Genomic DNA, 24082 nt, shown 5'->3' with positions numbered 1-24082 from the left:
ATTATATATTGCATAGATATTTTATATATTAATAAATATATATGATATTTATTTTTTCTGTATTGTATATAGAAATGTATGTATAGAAATACATGTATATGTATAATACGTATTTAATTTTGTATAAAAGAAAACAGTTGTCACTTCATCTTTTCTTGCTGTTCATCTACACAAGCATCCATTCATTTTGGTTCTCCTTTGAAACCTGCTTGCTTTCCCAATAGTAGTGTCCGACTGGGGACACACACATGGTTGTTGTATGCCATTAAGACATACTTTCACTTGCTATTTTTAAGCCGTGTCCTTTTTTAGCTCTCCTTGAGTATGTGTATGATGTTGGGCTATCAGGGATATGTTTTACAGCGCTATTTCCTGGCATGGGAACAGGAGGTGTGCTTGAGAAGTGGCTTTCTTACAACACATGGACATAAGCTAAGCGGTCAGCATCCAGAGGGATGGATGGTCAGGGATGAGCTCCGACCAGATAACGTGGTAAAATAAGCACATTTCTAAATGAATCCTGCCTCTAAATGTGACAATACTTACTGTACTGCGTTTATACTCACAACTTTGAGGAGGACAAAATTCAGAAGGAGATGATTACTGTCTGAAAATGTGTATGGATATGCAGTTTTCACTCTGTTGTCAGAGGCACGAAATATTGAGAAGGTGCTTAAATATTCACAAATCCAGAAAGCCCTCTGACAATTGCTTTGACCTTTGAAATTGGTGAAGGAGGAGTTTGAGCTGCTTTGGTTAAGAAAGGTTGAGGGGGTCGTCCAATAGTGATGAGTAACTCCATTGTCTGCACCATAACCATTATGAACTTCCCAGTAGATGGGGAAGGGTTTTATTTTCCTCCTTCATGAGCAGGTCACGCAGCAGCTGTGGGAGAGGTTTTATTTTGGGTTTTTTCCATTTTTTTTCTAATTTAAATTGAAATGAGGATGTGATAATTATCATAAACAGTGGCAGAAAATGCATGGGACGTAGCTCTTCTGAGCGGTTTTATTCTTCAGAGAACCGAAGATCAGCCCATGCTCTCCTGAACTACTGAAAGTGCTCGGTTTGAGTTCTGCTTAATCTCCTCTCAGGGTGCATCCTCCTGATTTTTTGGATTGCAAAGCTCAGATAATTAATCTTTCTGAATATTTGTGTCATCTTGCTTATGTGTGTGTTCATCAGCGTACGTATAGCGTGCCAGGCATTGTGGCTTAGATCGAGAGCTCCGTGCCTTAACTCTGCAAATGCTGGGACTTATTTTTCCCCCCTCTTGAAGATAGAAAAAACATTTTGTCATGGTATGAGAGATTTGTTTGATGAGTATAAAACTAGTATAAATAGCCTCTCTCCCTGCCTTTCTACAAGATGCCCTTCTAGCTAAAGTGCTCGTTTTCTTATGAATGCAGCTGCAACTTCTCTCCTTTACAATATATTTACGAGCACTTTTATAAGAAATTATGATCAAGTTCTGGATTTATTTGAGAATATCCCAGTTAATTATGGGAACCATTCTTTATTTTCCTGTTTGTGAGCCATTCTAAACACTAAGGGTATTTTTCAAAAACTCTTTGAACACGGATTTACATGGGGCATCACAAGCAAAATATTGGGCTGGTAACAGTGCAGAAATCCTCTACTTTGGAGTGGGTATTTCAGGCTCTTGAGACATGCTGGGAGCTGTGCTCCTGCTGTCTCTGCTAGAAGGAGGTTTTCTTCTCTGATGCCGTGAGTTTGTTGTCTTTCATGATCGAAATAAAAAGTACAAAATTCATGAAGGAAAAAAAATAAATCTTTCTTCTGCCCTTATACTTATCTACTGATGTTATTTAGACTCTGCATTTTACTTTCTAATCCTCACTTGGACAGAAAACCCAACAAATTAAAACTGTATTAAAAACAGTGTGACCAGCAGGTCCAAGGAGGTGATCATCCCCCTGTACTTGGCACTGGTGAGGCTGCACCTCGAGTCCTGTGTTCAGTTCTGGGCCCCTCACTAGAAGAAGGATGTTGAGATTCTGGAGCGTGTTCAGAGAAGAGCCACAAGGATGGGGAGGGCTCTGGAGAACAAGCCTGATGAGGAGCGGCTGAGGGAACTGGGCTTGTTTAGCCTGGAGAAGAGAAGGCTGAGGGGAGACCTCATCACCACCTACAACTGCCTCAAGGGAGCTTGTGGAGAGGTGGGTGCTGGTCTCTTCTCCCAGGTGATGGGGGATAGAACAAGGGGAAATGGCACCAAGCTGTGCCAAGGGAGGTTCAGGTCAGAGATAAGGAGGAAGTTCTTTACTGAGAGGGTCGTCAGAAGCTGGCACAGGCTGCCCAGGGAGGTGGTGGAGTCACCATCCCTGGATGTGTTTAAGGAGCGGGTAGATGAGGTACTTAAGGATATGGTTTAGGGGGTAGACAGGAACGGTTGGACGTGATGATCTCAGAGGGCTTTTCCAACCCAGCGATTCTGTGATTCTGTGAAATGCTTACTTTTTTGTAAGGTTTTTGTTGTGTTTTTTTTTCTCTTTCAGACCTGGGCCTGGATCAGTTTATAGTGAAACGCTATGATGGGAAGGTGAGCACACTAGACTATTAAGTGTGTATTATTCCATGTCTTTTTTAACCTAGAGACTTTACCTGCATATGAGTGTAAGTTAAATGAAGTATTTGAAGTATTCTCGTCTGAGCTTTTTGTTATTTAGTAGCATTGCTGTGCTTTTCCTGTGATGACAGATTATTTTTTTAAAGGTAACTTATTTTAATGTTTATCTTTTTTTATATAGTGATAGGCCAGGAGGTTATAGGTTATAATTATGTTTCCTTGCTGCTTCTTTATGACTGTATGAGACCCTCACAGGTTACACCATTTCAGAGTGAACTTGCTTGACCAGACTTATCTCCAGATTCCTAAAGGACAAAGACTCTCTTGTGTTTTTATCGGCATCCCGAGCATGTATTTCCCCTCCTACCAAACAGCCTTACTCTGTTCCCCTTTTGAACCCTAGGTCCTTCCTACGGCGGTACACGGCTGTTCTGGATGCTTGTGCTGCCATGTTACGCGTTGGTAAAATGTTCAGCATGCTCTGATCTAGATTTGTCTGCCTGCGTAAGTGGAGCCATGGTGCATCCTATCTGGTATTATGCGAATAAAGACCCAATTAACCACACTGTAAATCCCATTGGTATGGAGGAGTACGGTAAAAGCAGCACTGGCTCTAGACTAGTGGCTCATATCGACTTCTTGATGCAGATAACTGCAGGTTAATTAATTTTCCATCGTATCACCATGGGACACATAATGGCACTCCAGTTTTTAGCAATATTTTCATTTAATCTGCATTATCTGAAAATAAAGCTTGTTTTTCCAAAGGGAACTCGGCATCTGATCCCTCCATCACTACGTGATGTACCTGACACACAGCGTCAGACGTTTCCAGAAAGCCTTGGCACTGAAAAAAAACGCATTTAAAGCTGTAGGTAAACACAGCGTAGGCCGAACACGCGCAGCTCCCTGTCTTGTTCAGTGTCTAACAGGGAAAGGTAACGACAGAAGGTGATCAAATGCCTGGGGTCTCTGTCATCAGTGGTGTACAAGTGTTCTGGTTACCCAGGCAGCAGAGCGAGATTTTGCTTGGAAACAGACAATTGCAGAGTAGTTTTTGGCAGTTGGTTTTGACGCGTGCACTACGAAGCATGTTGTGAACGCTTGTTTTCTTCTCCCCCTGCCACAAATCCGATGTCTGTTTTTCGTGATTTGAAAAAGAAAAGGGAAAAAAAAACCACCAATAAAAAGAGAGCACATGTATTCTTTGCAAAATATCAAATATTCTTCCCTCTGGTTTATGACAGTCTGTTTTACATCCGCTCACTTTCATCATTTTATCTTGTCAAGCTATCACGCTCATCCCTTAGGCTTTACATAAACAAGATTTGTTTGTGGGGAGGAAATGCTGAATCCCTCACTTTTTGCTAATCATTCCTCTGTTCCTGAGCAGTCAGCTCCTATCACGTTGGATAAAAGATCTAAAGGAACTCAACTTTCTGTTCCTCTGCCCTTCAGCACCGAGGGCTTGATCTGCAACGTATTTGGAAGTGATGGGCACAGTCACCACACAGGGGTGTTGAAAACCCACAGTCGGTGTTTGAGGTACTGTGCTCAACTGTGCATTGTCAGCCAGGCTTTTAGGTCCTTGCCGTTCAGCGTGGAGAACATCTATGCTGGCTGGAGGGTGGAAAACAGATAGCCTCTGCCTTATGCACTAACCATCTTAGCTCTGACTTGTAGCAGAGTGAAATCGCTTTTTATATAACTTACAGGTGTCGGTGCTGCACTTGGGTGCCTACGTGCTGTGGTTTGGATAGTTTGAAAGTGAGGCAGCAGATTTAGGGTACTGCAATGGACTCTTCTTTATTGTTATCTTCTCTCAGGACTCATTTTTCCCACACTCTAATAACACCCTAGAAGCAGTTTGCTCTATTTAAAATGAAGAAATAGAGGTTTTTGTTTGCTTGGCTGTCTGCTTAAAGACACCTTGGGTCTGACTAAACCTGGCTGTGGCTATTAGGGTAGTGGTAATGTCCAGGTGAGAAGGTAATTTGCGGAGAGTATAAAATAAGTTGACCTTGGCTCTGCCTTGGTAATGAAAGGAGCTGACAGCAGATTGATCTGTCTGATAGCATCTTGTTCTCGTTTTATTGCTTGCTTTGGGTTTCAGTGTAAAAAACAGCACTGTCTTTACTCAGTTCAGCACCAACTGAGGTGTTGCAGAGCTGACCTTACTCATTTGGGTTTCACTTGCATAGAAGTGCCCAAGGGGTAAAACCCTTTTGCAACTCTTGCTCCTTGCCTGTTTCCAACCACGTGTTCCCCTTGGGTTATTAAAGCATCCTCTACCTGGAGGTGGCTTTCTGGTGCTTTCCCTTTGTGCGTTGGCGGAGCCGATGAGTTCAGGCAGAAGGGTGAGAGGTCCATCGTTCCCCTAAGCATCCTTACAAATGTCATGCAGAGGTAATGGGACTTGTGGTACAGGCATGCACTGAGAAAGCAATATACTTGCTCACTGGAAATTTCCTCTTTAAGTTTTAAGATGAAAGGAGTATGTGAGCAGTCAGACACGAGCAAGCTGTGGTAGTGAAGAAGTACTGACGATCTAGATCCTGGCTGGAGAGCAGAAAGGAGAATTCATTTTAGTTCCAAGCAAAAATGCATACCCGGGGTTGCATGAGAGTAATAATTTAGAAGGAGATTTGGTTGAATGAATAGAACCAGCTGCGCAGTCAGTCGCATTTTAATTACATATCACAGGACAAACTTTAGAGTATCAATGTAAATTGTGAGCGTGAGATTTAAATGCAGCGGCGTTAGTAAGCAGATGTGTAAGCTGCTCTTTTCACAGAACCAATTTTCTTTACGTAAAGCCACCATCAAAACAACTGGTTGGCTGTCGTGCGGTGATTGACCCTGGTCTTGCCAAAGGATTTTGTGGAGTGATTTGCTTCTGTATTGTAACTGTGTCAGGTTTCTGAAGCATCTTGCTGTGCATGTGATTGAATGCTATGGTGAGAACACAAGGCCCACTTATTTTTTCCTCTTCTTGCCCCTCCTTCTTCCTAGTGATAATTTATAGAGTTGATGGAGAGGGAGGTGAATGTTACTGCCTTATTAATGGGAACGGTGCTCCTGTAATTTGAGCCTAAATGCTGCTGCTTCATTCACTGCGAGACCAAAACTGCTGGAGACATTCATCCAGCAAAAACCCTTGGTCAGAGGTGTTTGCCAACATGAACTCATACTTCTCTTTCACCTGCTGCTGGGCTGAGTGAGTACAGAGGCAACTTTGTCCCTGGCTCCGTTTTTGTCCATTTTAGGTGCAGTGGTTTCTTCCCCAGGGAAGCAAGCTCTGGAAAGCAGAGGAAAAGAGACATTGAATTCTGTTTGTTCAGAATGAAAATAAATAAATAAATAAAATTCATCAGACTGCAGACATTTCAGAGTTTTCGTATTGAGCCTGATCTCTTTCACCTGCTGCTGGGCTGAGTGAGTACAGAGGCAACTTTGTCCCTGGCTCCGTTTTTGTCCATTTTAGGTGCAGTGGTTTCTTCCCCAGGGAAGCAAGCTCTGGAAAGCAGAGGAAAAGAGACATTGAATTCTGTTTGTTCAGAATGAAAAAAAATAAATAAAATTAATCAGACTGCAGACATTTCAGAGTTTTCGTACTGAGCCTGAACAAAAGGCTGATGTGAGAATAGACACCATCTAATGCACAGCTCAAGGTGCTGTGGTGTGAAGGTGTCCAGACCATAATTAACGTGCTCCATTTCCACTGTGTCTCTTTACTCCTGCATTTTGGCTGTGGGAAAGCAAATGCTTCTTTAAACCATCTGCAGGAGAAATATCTCATGTGATCCCTTCCCTTGTCCTACCATCTTCAAAAGCATGCCTCTGGTTAGGAGGAGCGAAGTCCTTTTAATTTAATTTATGATGTGCTTTTCCCTGCTGCGTAATGCTTGTTAGGGCTCAGGAAAGGGTGCTTTTGAGAGTGACATGGAAACGTAGTGCTTTTAAGAGGCTGCTAGCCTATTTAGGGAAAAAACCCCACCCTAGATGGCTCATTAGTTTAATACAGAATACATTTGACCTGCTCTTTTGTTCTCCCGTGAGGAAAATTTCTTGCTACAGCCTAATATGAACAAAAGTCTTCAAGCTACCAAAACTCACCCTCCTGCTGCTATTGCTGCAGTAAGTAATTATAGAGGCTTTCAATGCCCACTAATTACAATTTTGAATTAAGTATTTCCTGCCAACATTTATATTTACATCGCTAGATGCGTGGGGATGCTGTTTCGTAATGCAGAACAATATCAAACTGAGGGAAAATGCTTCAAATGGTTCCTGTAAGGGCCAGTAAAACATCTGAAATTTGCTTCCACTGTATAATGCAGGCTTGCATCATGGACCAGTACAATGATTAGCTTAAGCTACGCTTATCTGCCAAGGCTCTATAGCTGGAGGAGTGTGTCCAATAAAGAAGAGTTGCTGGGCGTCAGCTCAGGAGGAAGATTTCTTGGCAGATGATTTAAAGAGCATCTGGGGACCGGAGGAGCCTGAAAAAAATGTACTCAAGAAGGATCCCCAAGGAAAGGACTGGAGGCAGATGGACCATCCTTCTGTGGTGGATTGAGGGATCTTGTTGCCACGTTTGAAAGAGGGCAAAAGGAGCCTTTATTTATTAACCTGAATTTCTGGGGTCCTTTGGGTTGTGTATGAGCTAAGGCTGAAGCATGAGACTTGCACCAGAGTGATGGCAGCTGCTGTAGACCCAAGCTTGCAGCAGGACAAAGTCCTGCTGTCGTTCAGGAGCCAAACCTTGGATCAGAGCTCTGAGCTCGTGTGATGTTTAAGTGCCTCTGAAACCTTCATTTAAAAGGATGCAGCTCTAAATAAATACCTTAAGCTATTGTGATTCAGTAAATAGGAGCATCAAGTGCACATGCAAGTTCATTTACTGAGCCTGTTAACCGAGAAGGTTACTCAGTACTTTCTCTAGCTTAGATGCAATGAAAACAGGGAAGGAGTCCTCGAAATCCAATTGCGTGAAGCCTTGCCAGTGTCCATTCTAAGAGTGTGTGAAATAAATGAGTCCCCAGTGTCGGCAGTTTGGGCTGTGGAGTCTTGGTTATGGCTTGCTTGGAGACACTTTGAAGCATTCAGCTGTCCTGGTCCATAATACATGTAAAATGTCACTGTCTGATTTCAGATTTACTGCTTTTCATTTCCTTCGCCTCCTGATCTCAGTGCAGGTAGTATTTGCATAATAACCAGGAGGCATCTTCTTACATAGATAATAACCTTACACTTGTCTATATGCGAGTTCCTCTGCTGTCCCCAGAAGTGCTGTAACAATCTGATGGAAGGTAATTCTTGCCTGTGGCCTTTCGTGGCAGCAAGCAGAGATGCAGTTTATTGCAGATAATCAGCAAATCTGAGCTGCGCTGACACAGTTCTCCTCCTCTTGACTTCCTTTGCTGACACCACTGTCCATGTCTGTGGGTTTCTTTGCTGGCTGCCTTTCTCCTCCCAGCCAAACTTGGCCCTCCCATCCGCTTTCGTGACCAATTTTGAGTTACTTTTGCGTTCCTCACCACTTTTCCCTGGTCGCTGGGACCTGTGCGGACACCGAGTTGCAAATTCTTCTCTCGGTTTGTTTTTAGTAAAACCAAATTTCATCCAAGAAAATACTTAATTGCTTCTAACGCAGGTAAATGCATGGTACACGAACACCCGCGTGGCCACCTGGGTTGCTTTACGTCCACGTACAGAACTCACTTCATCCTTTCCTACCTCCTCTACCAAATGTTTGTGGTGTATTTCAGTTCCGACAGAGCTCTACTTGCTGTTATCTTTTTGTACCACTAACTCTGTTGCTTGTTTTCACAGGGCTTGTTTGGCAGATACTACTAAAATGCTCTGGTTGCTGTATGTCCTCTTTTATTCTGGTTTCTAGGTACCTAGCAGCTGTTTCTTCCAGCTACTAATCTCTCTAATACTTGTGTCTTTATTCTAATTACGGTTTGGTTTTTTTGGTGTAACCAAGCATTCCCTCATTTTCTTCCCTTTTTTAACCCTCTCCCCTTCCACCAGGATTTCTGGCAGGTACAAAGCAGATAGCATGTGCTTTGATTAGTTTGTGCTTCAGACTTCATAATATGCACTTCTCATGTAAAAGGGACAGTGTACGCTCAGCCCTTCTCCCTGCGCCTTTCATAAGTAGTCCCGAATCCTCTCCTTGATCCTCAGCCTAAAGGATTTATTTCAGAATACTTGAATTCGGCTTTTTAAGAGCACAGTCCTCAGGGTAATCACTAATACATGACTTTATTAATGGGAACATTTTTTAGTAAAGCTCAAATGTTTATCTCCCCGTTCTCCTGTTTTCACGGTGTCTTTTGTGGCTTCTGACTTATTTTGCAGCTTGATGACACCGTGATAGGGCTGGCTCTGTTGGAAAATGGCATTTTCCGCTTGAGGCCACCAAGTTAGTTTTATTCTGCCAGAAAGGACAGGCATCTCTCTGGCCAAATACTGTGGAGAAACATCACGTATTCGAAGGTGCGTAAGGTTGGGGAAGGTTATTTTTGAAAACTCTCTCGAGTTTTTTGAGTTACAGATCTACGTAGGGTAACTATATTTTAGGAAGTAGTTATTTAGATGCTATAGTTCGTGGCTTCTAGGGACAGAAAGCAGAGGGAAGTTCATTTAGTATTAGTAAGTAAAGAGGGAAATGTGCTCTGAACACTTTCAATTCTTCCTATAGCTTTGTGACTCTAATGAAATCCATAGGGGAAGTTAGCAAAAAATAAGCAGCTGGTTGACAAAGTGCCCTTGGTGGGTGTGTGCAGTCTTTTAATCAAAAAGTGGTTTATGAGATCATTTTTGGCTTCAGTTTCTTCGATAATTTTGCTGGCATTAGATTAATGCTCAATACTTAAGGGATACACAACTGAGCGCTGCAAGCTCTGTCCTTGGATAAGGTGGAGTTAGGGAGAAGTGGAGAGGGAAGGAGGATGTGTGGAGCAGGGTGGGAGGGAATGTTCTAGGAGATGCTTGACCTCACTGGCTGCAGGAGGAGGGGAGGTCTTCATTGAAGAAGCAGGTGAAGAAGGAAGGAAGAGTGAGAGAGTGGAAAGGAATGGCAGGCTTTTCAGTTGTGTCTTAATTTGGTTCCCTAAACCGGTTGCAATTGTGATGATGATCTCTAATTACTTGATTACACACGGTTTTTCCCCAGATCCCTTTCTCATTTGGTGGGTGGTTAGTACCAAGTGTATGGCCCCTGACCTCATCATCCGAGCCAATATTTAATACTTGTTTTCTGTACAGAATTACTATTTTCCTCGTGTACGTTCACACTGCATTATCAGTGTAATGAGTTCATCTCAGTCATGCGGGCTGAGACAAGGGAAAGCAGTTTCCTGATTTCCATCTGGACACCTAACCAGCCATTGAAATTCGAAGGTGTCAAAAGTCAACTCATTTTAGCAGCGTGGTTTGGGACATCAGGGATCTACTGTTAATTCACCCCCATCAAGTTCCCATGACAAATGCTGCTGTGTTCCTGCAGTCCGTGATTTCGTTACCCTGCAGAGGACTGAGACAGGGCAGTGGAGGGAAGCAGAAGTGTAGACTGTCCCTTTTCCGAGGCATTTCCTATTTGCTTTTCCAGCAGGGGTTTCTCCCTTGCATGAGTGAGTCTGCTGCCTGCGAAGGGTCGGGAAAGTCTGTGTCTTTTGCTTTTTTCTTGGTCGCACAGAATGCTGGCCTTGCGTTTCAGGTGCCATTTGTTTTAAAGGTGATGAATATTTACAGCCTTGCTGGAAGGAGGGAATGCAGATTTCTCTTTCCAGTCTCAGGGGACCACCTGTAGTAATAATTGCTACCTAATTTTTGATTCTCTGTTCGTGTTCAAATTCAAATTCAGAGGGAGAGAGCATGCAGAACAACTCCATCCAGCTCTGTATTTCCCCTTTCCCCCATGTGTATGTGCAGATAAAATAACCTCCAAAGGTTTTACAAAAAAGTTTATTAAAATTTACTCTTGAAAGGTCATAAGCTGCAATATTGAACTGCCAACATTAAATTTTAAGCATTTTCCTATGCTAACACTCACCCACCACGATTTGCCGTGCAGAATCTGTGCATTCGCCTGTGTTAGTGTGCAGACTCCATGGTGTCTGGAGCCACTAGGAATGATGCTGTGGACTTCTTCACTGCAAAAAGAGATTGAGTTTGATTCACAATCTGGAGTATTTTTTTTTCTTATTTAGTGATATATAAAAAAGTGATATAAAAAAATCCCAGGCAGTGCATCTAAAATGGCTTATTTTGCATCCACATTATAAAACTAGCTTTAAAAAACCTGAATTCCTCTACTCTTCCCCCAAGCCCCTTTTTGTCTTACTTCACAGTGTGGAGGGACAACCCCTGCCCCCTTTTTCTCTAAAGGGTTTTTTGAACATTTGGGCTGTAAGGCTCCATTTTTAAATCTGGCTCTGAAAGCCTTTGTATGGCTTTATTTCAGTTTTCTTAATGTAGGTAGTGAGGTGCCAGCATGAGTTGAAATCTAAATACATGGCTTTGATTCTTTAAAGTTGAGGTCTTTAAAAAAAAAAACCACAAAAGAAAAGCAAAAATTGAAAATCTTCCTCATTTCAGAGCCTCCAGTTCAACATTTTGATGCAGACAGAGTTCAAAGCATTCATATTTTTAGTCACCATAGCAAGCTGCATTGCCGGTAGTTCTCACTGGCATTTCTGAAGGGTTTTCCCTTATCTGTCTCCTGTGATAGATTAATACAGAGCATCTGCTGCAAATGTGTTAGCCAGTGAGTGTCTCAGGATCTGTTTCCCCAGATTTTAAGCAGCCCTGCCCAGGCAGGAGCTGCAGTGTCCGTGCCAGCACGATACTGTCCTGCGGGCTCTGCTGGAGCAGGCAGACAGGAGCCGCACTGCTGCACCTTCAAATGCTGCGTAGCGCTAGCGAGGTGGCAGATGGTAGCCAATATCTGTAAAGATGTCAAACAATATGTGGGCTAGGTGCTAAAGAGTGTTTAAAGTGCATTAATTAAATCGATTGTCCAATAAATTGTATGAACTATCTGTTTTCCCATTCTTAGAAGGATTCCTAATAGTTTTTTTTACTTATAGGACTCTACTGATTTAAGGCCATGTGCAAGCAGGGCCAATAGTGCATTATGTCTATCCCTACTGTTAATGTTACATGCACAAATACTAATGTGGTGGGCTTGGTATGTTTTGTTAGAGAGATTTCATTTGTAAAGAGACCCATATCCCAAAATTGCAATAATATGGAGGGTCATCTTTACCTTATAAGGCCAGAAAATGCAGAAACAAAGAAATTGTCTGTATTAAGCCAACTTCTAACACAGATTTATTTTTTTTATTATTGAAACTCCTACTGTGGGAAAGAGAATATTTCTTTTTAACGCTGAACATCCAGCATTTTAACTTCTTTTCCTATATGCCTACAGCTAACCCTGATCGATGGCTTTTAAACGGTTTGCACAACCAAAGGTGGTCAGTTGGGGCTGAAAGAGAATTGCTTTGCAGCAAGGTGACTTCACTGAAACATTCATGGGTTTGCACTTGCTTACACAACGTTGGTAACCTTAAAGTATTTCTTTTTAAAAGGAACAAACTGAGTGTGATGACGTTTGTCAGTAAAAGATGGTTATGCTTCATCTAAAATTCCTCGCTGATTTACGCCATTACTTTCTGGTTCTGGAGAAATACTCGTTATCTTGCATGCACTTTGGTATTTATTTTGCTGTTGTTTTGGAAGGCGTAAGTCACTGTCGAGCGGTCACGTGAGGCTGATAAATTCCTTAAACTTTGGTTCGTATAAGTACAAAGGTGATGCTGAAACATAAATAAGTCCTGTGAATAAATGTGCTGAAAGTGTGTTTTCTCCTCCAGATTGAAACACGAGCTGTCAACTCTTAAGTGACTTACAAAGAGTGTGTTCTTCCCCAAAGTGGCAAATTAAATGCTGCTCATTAAGTAGTTTCTGAAATGCAAAGTGAAGCGGAGCTATGAGGATTTGGCTGATAAAGCTTTTCTTCATGTGCATTAGGAATGCAGAGCAAACACCAGCTCTGCACCTTGCATCCAACTCTGCCTTTGCAGAGAAGGCATCCCTTGACTTTGCAAAAACACATCGTTTTTCCAGATTTACGTAATTAAGTATTAACATGTTTCACTCTTCACTCAGCCTTGGGAAAAAAATTTTAAAATCCCAAATAAAGGCAGTGTTTGGCAAGGAATGGGAAGAATCAGTGGGGTTTTTTTCCCCCAGAATTACAGCCTGGGAGCTGTACCATGTACTTGGCTTGAGGAAGGCTCCAGCAGTAGAGCAGTTTTGGGGTAGAATATGTGAAATTCAGGCTGTATCTCTGAGTGCTTCGCTTGCTCGCAGCCACTCCATGACACGAACTTGGGAAGTTGCCTGCGCATCGCATGCAACTTGGTTTTCGGTAGCACACGGGTCTGGGGGAGGTCAGTCATGGTTCATACGTTCAACCCGTGTTCTGGGGCTGTTTGTTGGGCTTAGAGCCCAAGCTGGAAGGGGCGAATCAACCTTTGTATTTTGAAATGCGATCACACTGTATTTGTTACCGGTGGTGTGAGATAATCTGCCTGAATGCCTGTAAGAAGTTTTATTCCACTGAGATTGGGCTGGTGGCTCTTCACTGAAATGACACAGCCACGCTTGTGCCAAAAGCAATGGTATACTTGGATTTCTTGTTCTTTTCACATGTCAGTTTGGATGTTTGCTCATTTGTGTGCTTGTTCAATATGAATCTACTGCTTGATTAAAAAAATACATGATAATCATAAACTGTTTCCTGTGGCTTGTTCACTTGTGAATGCTCAGTTTTGAATGCTTTTTTGGACGTGCTGAATGATCTTAACCATTTACTCTGATTTTGGGAATGGATTTAACATAGGAAAAGAATTCTTAAATGAAAGCCATTTGACTGTTTTAACTTTGAGAATTAGCTGAAGTTCTAACACGAAAAGGTGTGAAATGCGAAAGTTGTCCTGAAATTGCGTGGATAACTCATTTGTGAAGATTATGTCTTGAAAAGAAGATGGAGGCTTGGAAAGGAATTCTTCCCTACATTTTTTGATCCCATGCTTTACCTTTCTGGCTGGAAGGGGTGGTGGAGTACACTGGAAGGAAAGTAGGATGTGGAGACAGTGGTTTTAGGTGTTGATGAGGACTGATTTTGGGTTTCTTCACCTTGAACTTTGAGGGATCCCAGCAGTCTATGTCGTGCTTTATAGAAGAGAGAGATTGATTTATCTTTTTTTAACTTCTTTTTTTCCCTGGGTTTTATGATATAATTCTGTAGGATATAATATTTAATGGCAGGAAACAACCCCTGTGAAGGATGCTTTCAGCCTTTCTGTAGCGGGGTGGGTTTCCCATGTACGGTGTGGAAAGCGATCAAACACACAGCTTCTCAGTGAGCCAGAAGAAAACAAATGGGAGAGTTGTGAATTTTTTAAAAATTGTTCTGCTAGTGCTGAGAGACTGAAAATCTTATTGACCAGGTCAGTTGTTTTTTCCTCCTATTAAGGTAAGTGGGAGAAATTCCCCTTCCCATTAGCTGGGAAAGGCTGAGCACCATAGTCACAGCATACGTTCCCCTTCCCCAGGCTTCTGGCAAGTAGATGCTTGTTTAAAATAAAGAAATACAAATTTTTACTTTGTTTGCTCAAAGTAAGATGCAAATGAGTAGATGTTTCTCTTTCCCATCTGTCTACACCTTTGAATTTCAGAGAGCAACTAATTTAATATCTTTTTTTATTGTTAGGTTTTCAGCTCGTGAAGAATATTTCGAGCTGTTTAATGCCAACTATGAATTTTAAGTGCAGAAAAGAAACCCATAAAAATTAATAAACCAACGTCTGGAGCTTTTTCATGGGATCCTTTGAGCGGGTGAAGTAGGATGCTAATAGCTAGTTTATGATAAATGCTGCTAAAGACAGGCAATTGGAGGAAGAGGCAATAAATCACAGGAGCAGGTGAGATGCTGCTGGCAACACCTCTGGCAGCAGCCACAGAAAACTGCTTTCTCCACAGATCCTCCTTTCAGTTTAAAGGAAGCACAGGCATTGTTTATTTGTCTTTAACACGGGCATCGGTGTAGTAGTTTTGCTTTGGATCCATCTCAACGGGAAGGGAAGCAAAGACTTTTATTTTATTTTCAGTAAATGACACTTTAACCTGGCATCCAGTAAGCATAAATAGCCATTATCTTGCACGAAATGAATGCCATTAGCATGTTGTCTGCTGCTAGTGATTCACCTCTTATTAAAGTCTCCAGATGGTAAAGGCAGAGCTAATGGGAAGAGTTTTATTTGGTCAATAGAGCTGAACTTTTTTTCCCCTGAGAAGTGTATTTTTTGGTGATGTGTATAGTTATTTTTGTCTCTTTTCTTGTGATTTCCGAGCCAGATACGGGTTAAGTTTTCATCTAAATTATTAGCTGAGCTCATCCCCACTCTGCAGTCACATACAATGGTGAGTTCTCTCAAAGCAAAAACCCCAAACCCTGAGGTGGATGAGAGACATCAGCTGCAGACAGTGGGTCTGACCTGGAGAGGCTACGAGCTAACTCTTGCTGGGATGTCTACGTAGGCTTCTTAGCGGCGCCCAGTCAAAGCAACCACTGAGTTGCTTTAAAACTCCCTTGCCCTTTGCAAGTCTAACCGTTCAACTTGTTGATAAGTTCTGCCTGCTTATTTTATTGTCGGTTAACCAGTTTTCTTTCCTTTGTCTTGTATATGGTGGGACCTCCGCTAGACAGAGGTAACGGTGGGGGACAGTTGTGTAGCTGGACCCTCGTGTGGTGGTGTATGTCAGTGGTTTTTTCCCGAAGCTGTTCCTAAATTCAGCCTTGCTTTCACCATGCTTCTGTGCTTGCATGACCTGGTTTCTGTGGAATAACCTCATCCATGCCTACTCTCCTCTGTATTAATTTCATTTTCCTTCGTGTGTGTGTGTGTGTGTGTGTGTGCGCGCCTCTTCCTGCTGTGTTCTTAAAATGGGTCACCAGTGTGGATTTCCTAACAGTTTTATGGATCCTTTTCAGTCTTTGAAGCTTCAGCAGATCAAAGAGACTCAGCTTTTTAGCTTAGTAAGAGAGATTAGCTGATAAAACACATGTGGTGTTTTATATTGAAACAAGATGTTGAACAGGAACTGGAGTGAGAGAGAGTGGGGTTGAGATTGGTATCAGTCCCGGTCCTCCTAGTGAGAGCTTGCTGATCACACTCCTGTATCGTGTGCTTCTGATAACTACGTGGTTTTGATAACTTTGATCTTACTGTATATTCATTCAAAATAGTTCTTTCTTGGCCACAGCTACCACAGGGTATAACTAAAATGCTGTTAGTGAAATATAATAATTTCCTTTTTGAATCCTATATTAAAAAGATCTGATTTTTGTAACACTAATTTCTCAAAGATTCAGCTGTAAGAGAAAAGGACACAGTGTTATTTATCAGTATTTCAGCTAGGCTAAACCAACTAATTAATATTGTGCTATTCCTTACCCCTTGTTTGGGATGGGGAAGCACTGATCTTTGCAGAGCAAATCTTGACAGATTTGAAGGCTGGAAAAGGTCCGCTGCATATGAGTGGAGATAGTAGGAGTGTGTGTATGTGGAATGGCTTGTTGGTGGCAAGGATACAAACAAAGCCTTCTGTTTCTCTATTTAATTGAATGTTTTATTTTCTCTTTTTGGGGTGTTGGTCGGATGAATAAATAGAAGCTATCCCAGGAGCGAGAGAAGTTTGCTGATGAAGACAGCATATTTTATGCGCTTGGCGAGTGTGGACTCATTTCTTTTTCCGACTACATCTTCCTCACGACCGTCCTTTCCAGTAAGTACAGTGGCTTTTTTCTCTGCAATTACTGCATTTTTAAGTTTTGAAGGTTTACAAGCAATGAGTTTGCTGTTGTTCTCTACATAGGTTTCCCCGAAAGGAATTCTCGATTGCTTGAAACTTGAGCTGGGTGAATAATTGCTATTGCTCCATCTGGTTTAGACTTAGTGGTTCAGAAAGATAAGGAGATTGATGACTTCCTAGGATTTATTTCTCATTTTAAAATGTGGCAATTTTTTTGATGGCTCCTTTGACCTGCTCTTCAAAGCTCTAAATGGAGATGTGTTCTTGAGCTGTGTTCGTATGATATTCTTGTGTCGGGGTGACTATTGCTTTCCAGCTCTTCACTGGTTACAAAGCTGTTTGAACTCTCTTCTCCAGCTGTACTTCCACGTGGGGAGGCTCAGGCTTGTACTTGATGTAATCCAATGAGGAGAGAAGTTAAGCTGTTTACGTTTCAACAAGTATCATTAGATATCTTCTGTCTTTTCACCGTGCCTCACTTGACTTGCATTTGTGATATTTCTGTGATCTGCTAATCTGTTCCAGCAAAGTCTTCTGCACTTGAAGTGCTGACACTCAAAGGTTTGCTTTGTTGGCAAGAAACAGTGAAACTGGAGCCTTTGGTAATGTCAAATAGCATTTCTAGGCTTTCTTCATGGGGAAAGCAAGCTCAAACCCTCGTTTGCAGAGCTGCTCTGGCTGCTTGGAAGGTGTTGCATCACAAACAGAAATTCCAGTTATTTTTCAGCCACATTAGGAAATGTGGAGTAATGGAGAATATGTCACTGTCCAAATGAACTTCAGCTATTTCATTTTCAGACTCTGAAAAAAAAACACCACATAAATAAAGAGAGAGAGAGCGCGAGCAAACTTGGCTGTCTAATCTTGGGAGTATCTGTTTCATGATGACCGGAGTACAGGAATTAAAAAGCTGGACACTTCCCAGTTTGCTGCAGACACCCATTGCAGCCCGCTCTGTGCTGTTCAAGGAGTCAGCTGGGAAATTCACGGATGTTTTGTAAAAGCAGCAGATGTTTTATTCCCCCACCGTGTTCTTGCATGCTGTAACATGGACAAATGAAAGAGGCAGCTCTTCATCTACTGAGGATCTATTACGGGGGAGAAGCAGCGTCCAAGGTCTTGTTTGTTGTCAGATGGACATGGCGAGGGAAGACTTGTATGTGACCTTCATGTTGTGAAAACAAACACTGAGAGATAAAGCTAGTTCAAGCCAGGGAATTTGTTTTATGATTTTAATCTGCTCTCTTTGTTTGGCTGAGTCTCAGAACTGACTCCTAAAAACTGACTCCTTTTGCAGTTCCTTTCTTATGCTAGTCTGGCTGGTGCTGAAATTATCCAAGGTGTTTTTACTTGGGTAGTGAGGGCTTTTCACCTGAGTCTTCACAATGAACTCTCAAACCCTACACTATTGCATGACTGAGTGTGGTTTAGAAAACACTCATGGCCGTGGCTTTATGGCTGTACCAGTCATGAACAACCCCTATATCAAGTACTCGGGGTGCAAAATTAATTTCACGTGCTTCCACAGGCAGCAGCAAAAGAAACTGCTCTTGCTTCGGGTTATTTTCTTTGTAGTGAGAATAAAAGAAAAGGGACCACCTCGTGTTAGGGTAGAAGCCAGCCTCATTTAGAGGGCTGTGTGGGAGGGATGGGTTTCTTTCCCTCTTGTTCTCAGGCTTTTAAACGTGTTTGCAGTTACAGACTAACAAGGAAAGACAGAACTGAGTGGTTGTGCTTTGAGGAATGATGTGAGAGGTGGGCAAGGAAAGAGCTTTCAAAAACTGGGAGGGGATAAAAAGAGAAGAGGAAGAAAAAACAGTATAGCAGGACTTTTAGGCTAATTTTTTAGGTGTCATTTTGAAGTTTCCTCCATCTTCGATGTCCGTTCAGCAGTGTCTCTGAAGCTCCTGCCAAACAGTGATTCACCAGAGGAAGAGTTTTGGTTTAGTTTCTAAAGCATTTGCTTTATAAAAATAAAACTCCCAAACAAGCCTTCCCTGTGGCTAGATTGGCTGTTGGCTGTTACACCACGCTGGTGTACTCTCCTGCTAGTAAACATTACCTCGCAGGAATCCAGTAGTTGCCGAGTATTTCTTTTTTCACCTGGGAAATTAAAATAAAGTGAGGAAAGTACATCTTAAACCTGACAGTTCAATATTGGTTTTCTCACAGTGGTGTTTAAATAACCAAGACATTAAGGAAGTATCTAGAGAAGAGAGTTGTGGATTAGATCGAATAGCTAAAAGCCACTAAATATTGAGAAAGGAATGTGGTGTATTGAGCACTGAATCTGGATAATCTGAAGGGGAGTAGGAGTTTGGGTCTGGGGTGGGAGACAGGAGAGAGAGGCGCTCCTGTGCTGTGCTCAGAAGCGATGGGAAGAGATCAGTCGTGCTCTGGTGGGGCTTATTGAACTCAAAACCGATCAGCAATAACCTCTGGAAACAAGAAACCCAAAGGGCTTTGTGGTGTTGTGCCCCTCTGGGGAGTCGTGCCCAGCAAGTCTGAGGTGGCTGCTGCTCCTCTGCCTGCGCCGCCGGGCTCTCAGAGCACTTTCCAAAGCTGTCCATTTAGTTTGTCTTTGCTTCTATTCTCTGAAATGCAGACTGTGTGGCAGCTGCTGGGGAGGGAGAGGAGGGGAGAAGGCTGGAGCCTTCATCTGCATGTTGCTCGCAGAAAGCTGTTTGCATACTGCACAGAAAAGGAAGTCTGTCACCGTATTTTATTTGCAGGTTGTTTTTTTGCTCTAGCACTGTCTGTTCTTGTCGGCTGCTGTGTTTCTGTGAAAATGTATTTTTAAAACTACTAATAAAATGGTATTTAACTGCTTCAGAAAAGTCAGCCTTCTATTAAAAGCAGCGAGAGCTGAGAGGCCTGGAGGAGACTGCGTGGCTTTGATTGCTTCAGCTGCTCCCTGCGCGTTGGGGCAGAGGTGAAAAGTAAAGTATGGGCTAAGCAAAATGTCAACAGGATTTCCGCTGGGTCCTTCCACTGTTGTGGTGAAGTCTTTGCTTTCTTAAACTAAAGAGGTCTTTGCTTTTGGACTTGCAGAGCAGGTGGAGGAGGAGGAAGGGGAGAAGGAGCTTTCTCCATCATCAGCGACTGTATTTCAGAGCAAATGTGATCTATTGTCCAGGCGTGCTAATGCCTACTTGATTAACAGATACTGAAGGGAGCTGGGTATTAAAAGAAGAAGTCGGTGTTGTTTCTGTAATTGGACTGTCACTGTGTCTGGATGTACTTCTCCTGGAAGGAGAGTTAAACAGCACTGGCTCAAGCCAAAGGAATTACTCTCTTGCCAGGGCACTCGTAGCAGATTCACAGCTCCTTCTCCCATCTCCTGCAGGCTCTAAAGTGCAGTGTGCTGCCATCCCTTAGGGGTACTCTCACCTGGGATAGATGGGCCTCCCTCCCTGCCACCTGTAGAAAATCAATCCCAAACCATTTAGCTCTGAAAATGGTTTTCTGGCCGGATCTCGAGCGCTGCGCAGTCCCTGTGATGGAGTCGGCACGGGGCGCTCTCCTGCGCTGCAGCGTGCAGGCGATGTGATCTCCGGTGTCTGTGCTGTGGTCACCTTGAATGTGTATTGCTGCCTGCCACGAATGTCTTCAGCCTCATGCCATGAAGTAACATCACCACCATACCAACAGTGTTTTAATCCTGCAAAGTGGCACTAAGTGCCATAGGGCTTGTTTCTGCAGGAAAAGAAGACACAAGGTTGCTTTGAGTTTATAGGAATACTTCTATTTGTGATCTTGTTCATACTGATTTTATCTTTCCTCTAAACTTTCAAGACCCTCTGTTTACCTACTTGCGTATATGTGGGTCTGTCTCATCCATATTACGTGGTGCAGGGCTGTCTTCAGTACCTTTCTGCCAGCCTAGTCCGTGCTGTGTGGGATTTCAAACGTGTCTGAGCAACACAGAGTTCCTCTCCCAATGGATGTCCCAGCTTCTGAACGCAAACCTGGTTGCAGGTTTAAAACCTCTGGCTCAGCATCCCACTTCTGCCATGGGCTGATAGCTGTGCCGAGGGACAGAGGGACAGAAACAGGACAGATTGCTTGCAATTAGTGCTTTGGGATCTTCCCAAGCAGGGTTTGACCTCAACTGACATTAGGGCATGGGATTCTCTATCAGCCTCTCCACCTACTGTCTTCTCTTGGTCTTTCTCTGTTCATCTCTTCATCTCTTGCATTTGCCTGGTGCATTGGGCAGATGGATCTCCACCAGCCTCCTGGATCACAGAGGACAGTTCATTTGCAGTGGGGAAGGACTGTTCTGATGAGGCACTTGTTAGCCTGATTGAGAAGTTCCAAAAGTTTGCTCATGATTATTACTACAGAATTAGGATTTGCAGTGCAGAAGGACTGTTCTCATGAGGCACTTGTTAGCCTGATTGAGAAGTTCCAAAAGTTTGCTATTACTAGAGAATTAGGAAATAGAGCAGTTTTGTGTCGCTCATAGCAATATCCCAGAACCTGCAGAGGTTTGGGCAGTCCTCTTCCCTTGCGGTTCCTGGGAAAGCACATCATCTAATGGCCTTCATCTGGAGCTGCTGTTTCCACAGCTTCTTTCCAGGTCCTTATTTCAGAGAGGCATTTAAGAGAGACTTCTGATTTCCAGCAGTGGTCTGTGAGTCCTGTGGTAACTGCTGAGAAGTTGTCGAAGGGTAAGTTTTGTGCTCCACCTGAGGCACTGTCGCATTCTCTCAAATTTCTGAAACTGAGGTTGACATTAAAACCGAAATACAGACTTTGGTGTAAAAATTACGTCATCTTTTGAACAAGCAAAATAGGTAAGTGAAACAGCAATATTTATTTTCTTTAATCTATTTTTAAAAATTGATTAAGTAGAAGATAAAGTAAAAATGGGGCCACTTGGGACATCAAGACAAAGTGTACTGCATGCTTGGCATGGATTTCTGTATCTGAAGGTGGCACATTCTGATGGCACAGCTTTCCAAAGGGTGGATCAGAGCATCCGTTCATGCGCCACATCCTTTAGCTGTTCCATCCACATGTCCAGTCCATGCATTTCTGTACAGGATGACAGTGTATTTGGGGTTTTACCTGTCAGCTGTACGAGTGAACCCCTTCTTTGCTTTCTGTTGGGCACCTCTCTCTCTAGTGGCACACCTTCTACCAGGTATGAAAGACCTCGTTTCCACTCATGAAAGCAGCATTATGTTTTAGATTGTAACTGGAATTTGAAAATCAAATGAAAACTTGATTTTCTGGGTGTCAGACTGCTTTAAAGCTTCAGTATTTTAGTGGGATTTGTATGCTTAGGTTTTAAAATGATGCCTGTGTATTACTTCAGAGCTAATTCTCATTCTTCCCTGCGATAAGAAATTATCCATAGCTGTTTAAAGATATTTTACCTCTGGAACTGATGGCGTTGTGGCTTAGTCTCCGTGTTGTGGACTAGGTTATTTTAGCTGTTATTTACACTTCTAGGTTGAATAACATTTAAAAAAAAAAAGCTGGTGGGATTTGGATTCATTTTCTGAAATGGTAGAACAGCAGTTCACTGTTACTGGTGCAGCCCGCTTATAATGAACTAGATACCAGTGCTGGGCTGCTGTCTGGTAAGGGCGAGCTCATCTCTGACTCTGATTCTTTCCTTCAGTCAGAAATGTTCCAACTCAAACACGTACAGAAGCATTTCTCAGCTAAAACACCGCTGTGCGGAGTCAGGCAGGATAACGACCATGCTGATTCATGTAACTTAAGCGGGGCCGGGAGGGGAATCTTGATTAATCTTTGGCTGGAGGAAAAAGGCAAGCCTTTTTAATGTTGTGGCCTTAATAGAAAGGAAAAGAAAAAATATGGTTATAGCTGCAAGGCTTGAACAGCCATCTCTCTAGATGAAAATCTCTACTTTAGGAGGACTGTTAATTTTGGATTGATTATGAAGATGTATTTTTTTCAGTTTCAGGGTAGTATGGCCTTTGTGCGTGTATTTTTCTTAATTTTGGGATAGATGGGAAAGAAGCAATCGTAGAATATTTAACTCCTAATGACTGACTTTTTTCAAAATAACCTCCCAGTTGAATTCTTGGTCTTTCTTCCCACACTGGAGCTGCTGCTGGTAGAGTTACTGGGCTTTGGGGCAGATATGGGAGTCTTGAGCTGCTTTGTGTTTAAATTCCCACCAAAGGTGAGATGTCCCAGGGTTTTCAAAGGAGTAGCCAAAAGCTTTACTTCCTCTTAGGAACATTATCCAAAAAAAGCCCTATTTTGACTAAAAAATTCTCAACTGCATCTGAAGCAGCAATGTTTATTCTCTGAAAGTATGTTCAAAATAGTTTTCCTGAAATGCAATACCTCCAGTTGAGACGAATGCTCTACAGACACTTCATTTTTGTGTGCACCTGTGTACTGCACAAGATGCAACCGGAGCCTGAGGAAAAGACTTGTGGAGAGGTTCTCTCTTCCAGGGTGCAGCACTGCGTCTGGGGGAAAGAGAAGACCGAATGAGTGCAAAGAAAGTTAAGTGTGGCCTTTCTTGTCAGTGAGCATTTGTCGTCTTTTAGAACGCATTGCTTCTGGTGAGAGTAAATGGCAATAAAGAGCAATTGAGTGCTGCAAATTGGTCCATTGAATACTTGAAAATAGTTAAAAATGATATAATTGGCTTAAAGCTGTCGAATCAACCCCTCGCATCCCTCAGAGGTTCCCCGGGGCTTTACGCTGATGGATTGAATGGATTTTGTCACTGTGGTCGGTGGTGCTGCTCATCATCTGTGTCTGGTGGAGGTTACTCATCCTTGTAATGTGTGGCTTTTGCTTTTCTCGCTGCCTTTTTGTTCCCAAATATTTGGTCTGAACAAAAGAGTCAGGAAAAACGTTCATCACCTTTTGCACTAACTCCCAGGTTAGTTGAAACAGAAACTTGGTGTGTAGAGCTGTGGATCCGCAGAATGATTTCAACCTCATCTTTCCAGATATAATTGCATCTGTCTTAAAGCAGGGAATAGGTAACTCATGAATTGGTGTTGGTGTCGGTTGCAGCACCATGTTTTCATTCCTGTTAATGATTTGGAGGAATGATTAGGACGTTGTTATATTCTCCTGAACGCCTAAAGATTAGAAGCAAAGCTAGCAGAGAAGCTGCGGCTGCTCTGACCAGTTCCTGACTCGTTTCCCGAGGGAAATTAGTAGCAATGAAAAATCTTGATTCTGAATAATGCCAGAAAGGATGATGAGGAGATAACTCGCAAAATCAGAGCGCTTGGGGAAATCCAGAAGTGGTTTTCCCTTGTGAAGGCAGGCATTGTGCTGTATTAAAAGCAAGCAGGCCTTTAAATGGTTTCGATAACCATTGCAGGAGGAATATTGCGTTCATTTTGAGGTATCTTCCTTAAGGAGGCAGTGGGGAAATTTAGAGAAGCTGCAGTCAAGAATGGTAAAATTTGAGGGGCAGAATAAAAGAGTTGGGGGAAGAAACTTCTAAGTTTAGCTATGCAAACCGGCATCTGCTCCTTTTATGGCCTGCAAATTTCTGCAGGATGTAAGGGCAAGAGGAAGAAGAGAAACGGAGGTTGTGCAGGCTGATGTAACCACGAGTAATGGGGCAAGGGGGGTCAGCTG

At 42.6% G+C, this 24082-nt stretch overlaps 1 protein-coding gene across 1 annotated transcript in view; it reads left to right on the top strand.

The window, feature by feature from the left end:
- Positions 1-2527: 2527 nt before the first annotated feature.
- The window catches only part of LOC104543198 (calcium uptake protein 1, mitochondrial-like), a gene marked incomplete at its 3' end in the record, with an annotated part of 48913 nt that continues 27358 nt past the window's right edge, over positions 2528-24082 (top strand). Inside the window, exons 1-3 of the mRNA XM_010187748.1 lie at positions 2528-2563; positions 15377-15382; positions 16345-16459. The remainder of the gene's footprint in view (positions 2564-15376; positions 15383-16344; positions 16460-24082) is intronic.

The sequence above is a fragment of the Mesitornis unicolor genome, unplaced genomic scaffold, assembly GCF_000695765.1.
Source record: "Mesitornis unicolor isolate BGI_N332 unplaced genomic scaffold, ASM69576v1 scaffold2727, whole genome shotgun sequence".
In the NCBI taxonomy this organism is placed as follows: domain Eukaryota; kingdom Metazoa; phylum Chordata; class Aves; order Mesitornithiformes; family Mesitornithidae; genus Mesitornis; species Mesitornis unicolor.
This window is presented reverse-complemented; position numbering and strand designations above follow the sequence as displayed.